The sequence below is a fragment of the Myotis myotis genome, unplaced genomic scaffold (genome assembly GCF_014108235.1).
Source record: "Myotis myotis isolate mMyoMyo1 unplaced genomic scaffold, mMyoMyo1.p scaffold_m19_p_8, whole genome shotgun sequence".
NCBI lineage: Eukaryota > Metazoa > Chordata > Mammalia > Chiroptera > Vespertilionidae > Myotis > Myotis myotis.
In genome coordinates this window covers 35,897,436-35,906,550 of record NW_023416390.1, presented here as the reverse complement: position 1 = coordinate 35,906,550, position 9,115 = coordinate 35,897,436, and the positions used below count along the sequence as shown (strand labels likewise).

The 9,115-nt window shown below is 50.7% G+C and overlaps 1 protein-coding gene across 25 annotated transcripts in view; it reads left to right on the top strand.

Annotated features, from left to right (window-relative positions):
- The first annotated feature begins 723 nt into the window (after positions 1-723).
- HDAC4 (histone deacetylase 4) overlaps positions 724-9,115 on the top strand; it is a 257,343-nt gene continuing 248,951 nt past the window's right edge. For all 25 annotated transcript variants that reach the window (XR_004969397.1, XR_004969400.1, XR_004969395.1 and 22 more), the window contains exon 1: positions 724-857. The gene's annotated coding sequence lies outside the window, so the exon portion shown is untranslated. The remainder of the gene's footprint in view (positions 858-9,115) is intronic.

The following is a 9,115-nucleotide window of genomic DNA, read 5'->3' as shown; positions in this document are numbered from 1 at the left end:
AGGCACGCGCTCTGGACCGCTGGGCCGGCACGGGGCTGGAAAGTCGGGCAGGCCAAGGCCAAGGCCCGTGTTTTCAGTCACTTCCCGCGCCGTGCGCCTTCTCAACGGCGAAGCACCCAGAGGCTGGCGCCTGCAGCGTCCTTTGGTCGTCCCGCCCCCCTGGGATTGGCAGCTTCGGCAGCCAACGGGGTTCAGGACGTGTGCGGGAAGGCGGGCAGGGGTGGAGCGTCCCTGCTGTTCGTAGGGCGCCTGGCCTGGCCGTTGGCCTCTGCCGGACGAGGGGCGGGAACAGATGGGGCTGTACTTTGGCTGCCAGCGGACCAATGAAAGGACAGCCGGGCTCTCGGGAAGGGCGGGCGGAGGGCGGGGCCGAACCGTAATTGACGAGCTCTTCATTAGAAACCAGGCAGGAGGGAGGAGCCCGGGAGGGAGGTGATGCAAAGCCGCCGCAGCCAATGGCTGCAGAACTTTCAGCTGGGGGGCAGGGCCTTGGTGGCAGACGGGCGTCGGAGCTAGCCTATCAGCGCTTGACTCTGTGCTGGAGGGGGGAGCAGCATCATGGTTCAACGTGGGTCAATTTTTTGTGAATGAGGAGGGGAGGTTGTGGGGCCGCCGCCGCGGTGCACTGTCCCCGCCGCCGCCCGCGCTCGAGCCCGCGCGCCCGCCCGTCCGCCCGCGCCGCCGCCTCAGTCGCCTGGGCCCGGCGCGCCGTGGCCGCGTCCGTGCTGTCGCCGCCGCCCGAGCGCCTGCCCGCCTGCCCGCCGCCAGTGGTGGTGGTGGCGGTGCAGGCTGAGGAGATGCGGCTCGGAGCGCCCGCCGCCGCCGCCGCCGCCGCCGTCTCCCCGCCTGCCGCCGCGGTAAGCGCAGCCCGGTCCGGCCTGGCCCGCGGGCCATTGTCCGCCGCCGTCAGCAGGCCGCCGGCCTCCACGCCCTCCGCCCGCCGCCCTGCCCGGCAGGTGGACGCCGGTCCGCGCCCCCGGCCCAGCCCTGCCCCGGCCCGGGCACCCAGGCCGCGCGCGCCGCCTAGCTCGAGGGTTCCCGGGCGAGAGCGGCAGCCGGTCGGGACCTTCCTTGCAACCGAAGCCAAACGACGGCCCTCCGCCGGGGTCGGGAGGGGCCAGGACGGCCGCTCGCCTCCGGGGTCGCACGGCGCCTCTGTCGCTCGGGCCAGGCCGAGTCCCCAGCAGGTGGGCCGGGGGCTCCTGGAGCCCGGCGGGCGCTGTTTATGTAACTTTGTCAGGGCTGTGAGTTTGCAGAAAACCGTCCCTCCCGGGGCTCTCGGCGTGGGGTGCGCCGTCGCGCCGTGTGTGTGCGCGCCCCGGCCCGCGACGGGGTTACGGGTGCTGCCCGCGACCCCGTCTGGGTGCCCGCAGGGTTTCCACAGGCCGAGATGTGGCTGGTCCTGCCCCGAGGATGTGAGCCGCGTCTCCCGGCGTTGTAAAAACACACCACGGCATTATAAGCAAATTATCTCGTATTTACATTTATCGCTGAATTATTTGACACTGTTACAGCGGGAGACCGTGCGGATCTGTTGGAAAGGCCGGGGGTGGAACCCAGTGTACTCATTTAGGGCACATCAGAAATTTGTAATAACTCGCAGCAGCTGATATAAGTGTTTTCCTTATTGCATGTTGTAAATTGACCTGCTGTGACACAATTTTCAAATAAAGCGTTGCAGAAATTAAACCTAAGTTATTTTAAAACTAATGACTTTCTTAACTAAATCCTAATTGCACGACTGTAGAGACCTACCTAATTGCTTGCTGAGAGCAGCGCTGCCTTGCCCTCGCCGAGGGAGGAAGGGCCTGGTAGTTACTTCGCTTCCTCTTTTCTCCACTCAGGCTTTTCTGTTTGTTCCCACAAACCACCTAAGCATGGAAGGCCTGGGAGTAAACATGCAAACAGCCCTCACCCAGAGCCCGCCCAGCAAGACTGGGGGCGTGCCAGTGGGTCTGTACCGTGGCCTGGTTTCACTTTTTCTTTGTAGCATGGTCATGGTTACCTGGAGTTTTAATTGCTTCTGATAATTATGTGCGTTTTGCGAGGGGCGGTGCTGTGATCCGGGTGGTTTCACAGTACAGCCAGGAAAGGTGGTGCTGGTGACGGGAGAGGGAGAGACATTGAATTAAGAAAATCAGCTGCTTGTACACAAATATACACTACAGCATTTACAAAGCAACAAAAGTTATTGCAGAATTTTGCAGTAACTATGGCAACACAATTACTCTATTATCATTGGAAATGCAAAATGCCACCCTGCTAGAAGTTCCTTCAGAATGGAGTTTTGGATATTGAAAATATGTAGATTTGATTTTTTTTTTTCAGGTAGCTCCTGAGAATCCTAAAATCTGTGTTCAATTATCTATTTTTAAGACTGATCAAGCTTTCCCAGATCGTCTACTCACTTGGGTCTGTGGCATCTTGCCCTAGAATTCACATTTGTGTGGGAGGAAAGTGTTTTCCTGCTTTAAAAACACACACACCCTGACACATTGTAAGACTTCTACAGCGATCTGGGCTTTTATTTTAAAGATCAAATACCTTCCTAAAAAGAACAAGGATCAGTCAGAAAAGAAGCAGGGTTTCTACAGCAGGCAGATGTAACACTGCCCTCTTTAGGGTTCTTTCTCCTGCCAGGGGCGCAGGCAGCATGAGTGCCCCTGGGGGAGCACTGGGGCTGGGAGTGGGGTGGATGACTTGAGGATGGTTTGTAGGCCTAGAAGGCCTAGGGACCAAGGACAGATGTGGCCTGAGCCAGAGAGAATGTTCTGTGGTCAGCAGCTTCACAGCCGTGCAAAATAAAAATCTCCAAATGCCATGTTCTCGGAGGCCTTGGGGGCTGTTACTGTAGTGGGATCAATGGAACATGGCATCCTGGCCATGTGCAGCTGGAGTGCGGGTCTTGATTTTCGGTGGTTGAAACCTGCTTTATGAGGATAGGATGCCCCTCATTATGTTTACCAGGAAGACTCTAGTTCTGGAAGTTTCCACACATTGTGGGGTTGCTGCAGTTTAATTTTGTTATAATCCTTTCCTTTTAACTACTGCATATTTATGCCCAGTAATCGACTTCCATTTTCCAGCTTCATTGTGAGGTTTCAATGCAGCATGAACGGCTTTGAATTCTCATCCTTTGATGTTGGGGGTGGCACCAGAGGAAAGGGGACTTTGTGCCGTCTTAATTGCCAGAGCAGAAGAAACATTTCATCACTCCTGTAGAATGCGTCCATACCGTTCTCTATTGAAAACGGCTGGGCTTTCATGGCTCAGAAGCTGCCATGAGTAATAGATTAATACCTGATGTAGGGAGTGAGCCAAACGCAGGGAAGGAGGGACGACTGCTGGTGCTGGGCTGCCTCAGGCAACAGGCCGTGCTGGGCTTTCTGTCCCTGGACCAAAATCAATGACTGGGGAAAAGGGTACCTAGTTTTGGTGGGAGCTTCGGATTTGGAACCTGGTTCTTCAGCCTGTGAAGCTGGGCCCCAGTCCCTGCTGTTCTAGCCAGAGGGCAATTCCCTGCCCCATTGGTTGCAGCCCCCACCTTGATCCTGGGGTGGGTGTCAGGGATCAAGTTTGGAAGGGGTTTTTGTTTCAGTCTCAGATGGTCAGCATATGCTGTGAACTGCATGGGCTCAGCGCTTTTGGCCTTGACCTTAGAGAAAGGTACAGTGTCTCCTGGTTCAAGTCAGAAGAGGGGCCCCGTGTCAAAAGTGATGCTGCATTTTAGCATACCTTATTAAGTATGTTTATAGAGTGATTCTTTTGGGGAAAATTGTCACTGAAGTAAGAATCGTGAGTTCTTTTTGTAAGGTCATGTTTATTGTCTCTTGGGCTTGTGTGAAGAGAAGGGGTGGCTGGGGCTTGTATGGGGTGCAGCGTGGGCTGTGGCATCTGCAGCTGCTCAGGATCTCTCTGCTGCCTGCCTATTCTGACATGCCTCCTTACTTTCTGGAAGGACAGTCCAGGCCCTACATAGGTTTCCTCCACTGTGACCTCTCATAGAACCACGGGGACAGATCAGCATCTGTATCAGCCCATGCGGAAGCCAGAATGCCCCTCCTGGGAGGAGAGTGTTCCCCTTACATAGCCAGTGGCTAGCATTTAATGAGCACTTATTGGGCCAGATGCCATGTAGGCTCCGTTTCTCTCCCCACAGCCTGAGGTGGCTCCTATTCTGTACTGAGTTTGCAGAGGAGAGACCTGAGATAGAGGTGAAAGTACAACAACTGGCACCCAAATGCTGGTCCCTTCTTCCATGCCTTGGCTTCCAGGCAGTGGTGGTCTTAAAGCTGAAGTTCATTGTAGGTGAGCCCTTTGGGAGAGCACAGCCTCTTTGAGAAGATGACAGTTTGGAATACTTTCTGGGTTCAGTGTTGTGGTCACTGCTGATGGAGTTGTCCTAGCTGACAAGAGTTGCAGCAGCCTCTGGGAAGTAGCTCTGGCTTTCTTAGGCTGTCTCCTACTCCTCCAGTGCGCCATAGAATTGGGAGGGATCTTAACAATCCTGTCAGCCGGCAGTGGTGGTTGCATGGAGTGCTTGGATGTCTCCTGAGGCTGCCTGGGGGCAGGTGAGAGTGGTGGAGGACACCTGGTGCTCCACAACCATTTCAGCCAGAGCAGGGTGGCCCTCAGTGTTTTGTCTGGAAGATTACCTTGGAAGAATGCTCTCCAAGGACCTAAAACTTTGAAAAACCACTGATTTAATCTGTTATTATAATTCAGCCAGACACCTTAAAGAAAAAAATATTGACAGATTTAATATAAGAATTAAAGAAAATTCTCTTTGACAAAAGATTCTAAAAGTGAGGTTAAGAGATATGGGAGAAAAAATATACAAAAAGTACCTATATGAGCTTAATTGTCAGTATGCAAAGAGCTTTTACAAACCAATAAAAAAAAGGATGAGCATCCCTATTGCAAGAGGAGCAAAGCACATAAATATGCAGATCACAGTGGCTACTGTAAAAAACTCAAGCTTTGCTAGTAAAGAAATTCAGCTGAAAGGAGAGTCCCTTTATGCTCGTCATATTAGCAGAGGTAAGTTTGATAACACCCATTGGTGGTGTTACTGATAATTTCTATCTTCTGTGGTTTTTGAGAAACTGAAGTAAGTTAATATATGGAAAGTGCTTAGAATAGGGCCTGGCACATAGTAAACAAAATATGAGTGTTGGCTATTATGATTTTTTGCTCTCCGTAGAGCAAAAAATCATGATTGATTATTCTCCAGAAAAGTTTTATGTGTCAAAATTTTAAGTGGTCAGTCCCCTTTCCCCAGCAATTCTACTAACTAGAATATTTATTCTTAGGAAATAATATGATGAACATAAGGCCATCCAGATGTGCACAGGATATTTTCTTATCCTATATAATAAATTGGTAATATGCAAATTGACCCTAATGGCAGAATGACCAGAACGACCGCTCAACAAGTCACTATGAAGCGCACTGACCACCTCTCAGTTTCTCCCTCCTAGCCGGCAGGCTCTAATCACCCAATGGCAAACAGGAAACTAGGGGTGGATGGCAGCAGGGGGTGGGGCTGGCTTTGAGCAGCTGGGGAACATGGCCCTGATCGCAGGCCAGGCCTAGGGACCGTACCTGCGCACGAATTTCGTGCGTTGGGCCTCCTCTAGTGTTATTTATAAAGGTGACACTTATTAAATACATTTTGGTATTTCGGCCTGAGGAGTGTGTGTGTGTGTGCAGGCTCCCAGCCAGCAGAAGTGCATTGTGTTAGGAAAGCAGGTCCTGAGTAATACCCAGGGTTTTTTTTTTTTTTTTAAGTATTTGGGTCTAAAGCAGCAGTTCTCAACCTGTGGGTTGCGACCCCTTTGGCAGTCGAACGATCCTTTCACAGGGGTCGCCTAAGACCATCCTGCATATCAGATATTTACATTACGATTCATAACAGTAGCAACATTACAGTTATGAAGTAGCAACGAAAATAATTTTATGGTTGGGTCACAACATGAGGAACTGTATTTAAAGGGCCAGAAGGTTGAGAACCAATGGTCTAAAGTGATAATGGTGGTTGTCTGGGGTTTCAGGAAAATGAGCTGTGAGGGACTTTGATTGTCTTTTTATATATAATCCTATATAATAAAAGGCTAATATGCAAATAGACTGAAAAGCTGAACAACTGGTCACTGTGATGCGCACTGACCACCAGGAGGCAGATGCTCAATGCAGAAGCTGCCCCCTGGTGTCAGTGTGCTCCCACAGGGGGAGCGCCACTCATCCAGAAGCCAGGCTCAAGGTTGGCAAGCTTCTCCCGCCTCCTCGGCAGTGCTAAGGATGTCCCCGTGGGTCACAGTCGGACATCCCCTGAGGGCTCCTGGACTGCAAGAGGGCTCAGAAATTTCATGCACTGGGCCTCTAGTGGTATTATATAACTTTTTTCTCTAAGCATGGAATACTTTTAAAGAGAAAGTTGATTTTCCATTGGGGGAAATACTCTTCAATTACATTATTTATAAGGGAGAAAGACCAAATCCTTGGGAAGTTGATAAATATGCTTAGCATTAGAAGAATTTAGGGGATTTGTTTCTCTGACTTGCTAGTGAGCTCTCTGAGCAGAGAGCTGGCCTCCTGGGTCTGGGTGTGTCTGGTGTAGTTCATCCGTGCTGCAAATGGTATTTTTAGTGGCCTCACTGAAAGCAGGTTTGTACCCTTTATTCCCTTTCTCAAATCCTGCCTGATGCTGGCCTTTATTTATCAGCCTCTTCTGATAGCACTTGTCTGTTTACTGAGCTTTGGTCCCTCCCTGCTTGCTTCCTTGCTCTCAGTAAGCCCCTCAAACCCCAGGGCCTTTGCACACATTGTTTCATTTCTTGGAACCACCTCTCTTCATCTTCCTTTCCCTCAGACCCTCAATCCATGCATATCCTTTGACCCTTGTTACATATAAGCCTAACATCTTTTCTTCTCCTTTCTGATAGGATTCAGTTGTGCAATTTCAGTAGCTCATCATGATGGTAGTGGTTCAATGTCACCACTAACATCATGATTAGCTGGGGGCTCGTGGGGTTGAGGGCCTCATGCCCACTCTGTCTCCAAGGCCTGGCTGTAGGTGTTCCAGGAATGAATGAATGAGTTGCTGAGGGAAGGGCACAGTGTAGGCCAGTGGTTCTCAACCTTCTGGCCCTTTAAATACAGTTCTTCATGTTGTGACCCAACAATAAAATTATTTTCATTGCTACTTCATAACTGTAATGTTGCTACTGTTATGAATCGTAATGTAAATATCTGCAGGATGGTTTTAGGCGACCCCTGTGAAAGGGTCGCTCCACCACCAAAGGGGTCGCGACCCACAGGTTGAGAACCGCTGGTGTAGGCCCTGGTGGAGAGCTTGGTCGAGGACTGGTCTGGGCCTCATGGCACCTGTGTGCTTCTCCCTATTCTCTGGAATTGCCTGTTTCCTTCCTGCCACCACCTGGGAACTTCTTGGTTCTGATTTTGGAGATTACATGCTTTTAAGTAGATGCCATAAATAAAAGTGATGTGGATTCTGTGATCCAGTGAGGAATGAGCAGAAAAAGGGCCTCAAACACACAGCTGTCAAGTGGCAAATGGTGGGGCTATTGTGCACACAGTCAAGGTGGGTGCACGTGGCTTGTCCTCGGCCCGGGCTTCAGTGTTCCAGGTGGCCAGCTGCTGCTTTTATTAATGGCATTTTCCCATTTCTTTCATATTGGAGTTAATGACATTGTTTAGTCACTTCTTATTTAACCTCATAATTTTAATATGATACTTTAATATAGTTGTGTATGTAAACATTTTGGAGTCTGCTCTGTTTAAAAATGCGAATGTTAGGCTGTGTGAATTTACTATTGTTTATAAAGTATTCCGTCTGAGTGAGTCAAGTGCTTTTGTTGGATTGATGTTTGCGCTTGAAACAATAAATCGGTTCTTAGGGCCTGAAAGCCCAAGCCCGCCCTCCAAGTAGGAGTGTTTAGCGGTGATGGAATTAAGTCCTCACTGGGGAGCATGTCATCTACCTTCTGCGGTGCTCTTTGCTGGAGCGGTCTTTTTCAGACTTCAGAGAGAAGTTTTGTGATCCCCTATGGCAGTGGTTCTCAACCTTCCTAATGGCGCGACCCTTTGATACAGTTCCTCATGTTGTGGTGACCCCAACCATAAAATTATTTTCGTTGCTACTTCATAACTATAATTTTGCTGCTGTTATGAATCGTAATGTAAATATCTGATATGCAGGATGGATTTTCATTGTTACAAATTGAACATAACTAAAGCATAGTGATTAATCACAAAAACAATATGTAATTATATATGTGTTTTCCGATCGTCTTAGACGACCCCTGTGAAAGGGTCATTCGACCCCCAAAGGGGTCGTGACCCACAGGTTGAAAACCGCTGCCCTATGGCCTCTCTTTGATGGGGGAGTGGTGCTGGTGGTGTTTGGGAGTGTTTCCTGCAGTTTTTAATTGGTCAGTCAATATTTTGCAAATCTTAAGCCTGTACCCAACCCCAAGTACAAGGTGAGGGCACAGAGAGGAGATGGAGTCGAGCAAATAAGTGCTCCTTGCCTGGGGGGGGGGAACTCAGTGGCGGATGCAGTGGCAGGTCCTATGACCCCAGTGTCCATCAGGAAGACCTGGCCTCTGTCCACAAGGAGTGTAGTCGTTGGTGGGGTTCCGGGATCAGGGAGAGGAAACACTCACAGGTGCACCAGGCTGGGGAGGCTGGCGCCGGGGGTCTGGGGGCCACGGTGGTAGAGGAGCAGGGCCTACATGGAGGGAGGCAGAAGCAAGGCTGGAAATGGGTGTGGTCCTCTTTAGCGAGAGTAGGGCTGTGGGCCTCTGCAGAGTGGGAAGGCCATCATGATCAGATGGTGGCCAGCTCTGAGGGTTCCAGGACCAGAGGGCTGAGGAAGGATGAGCTGGACAGCCTGCCGGACTGGCTGGTGGGGCTGGTCTTCGTGAAGGACTCCCTGCTGCTTCCTTGCACACAGTTTGCTTGCATTTCATTGAGGTTTCTGAACTTCTGTTCTTCTGGGTTTTTTTGCCAAGTGCCATGAACCTGACCTCTCTGCATCTAACCTGGCTGAGGGAACAGAGTGAGGGACACAGTTGTGCACAGCCCCAGCCAG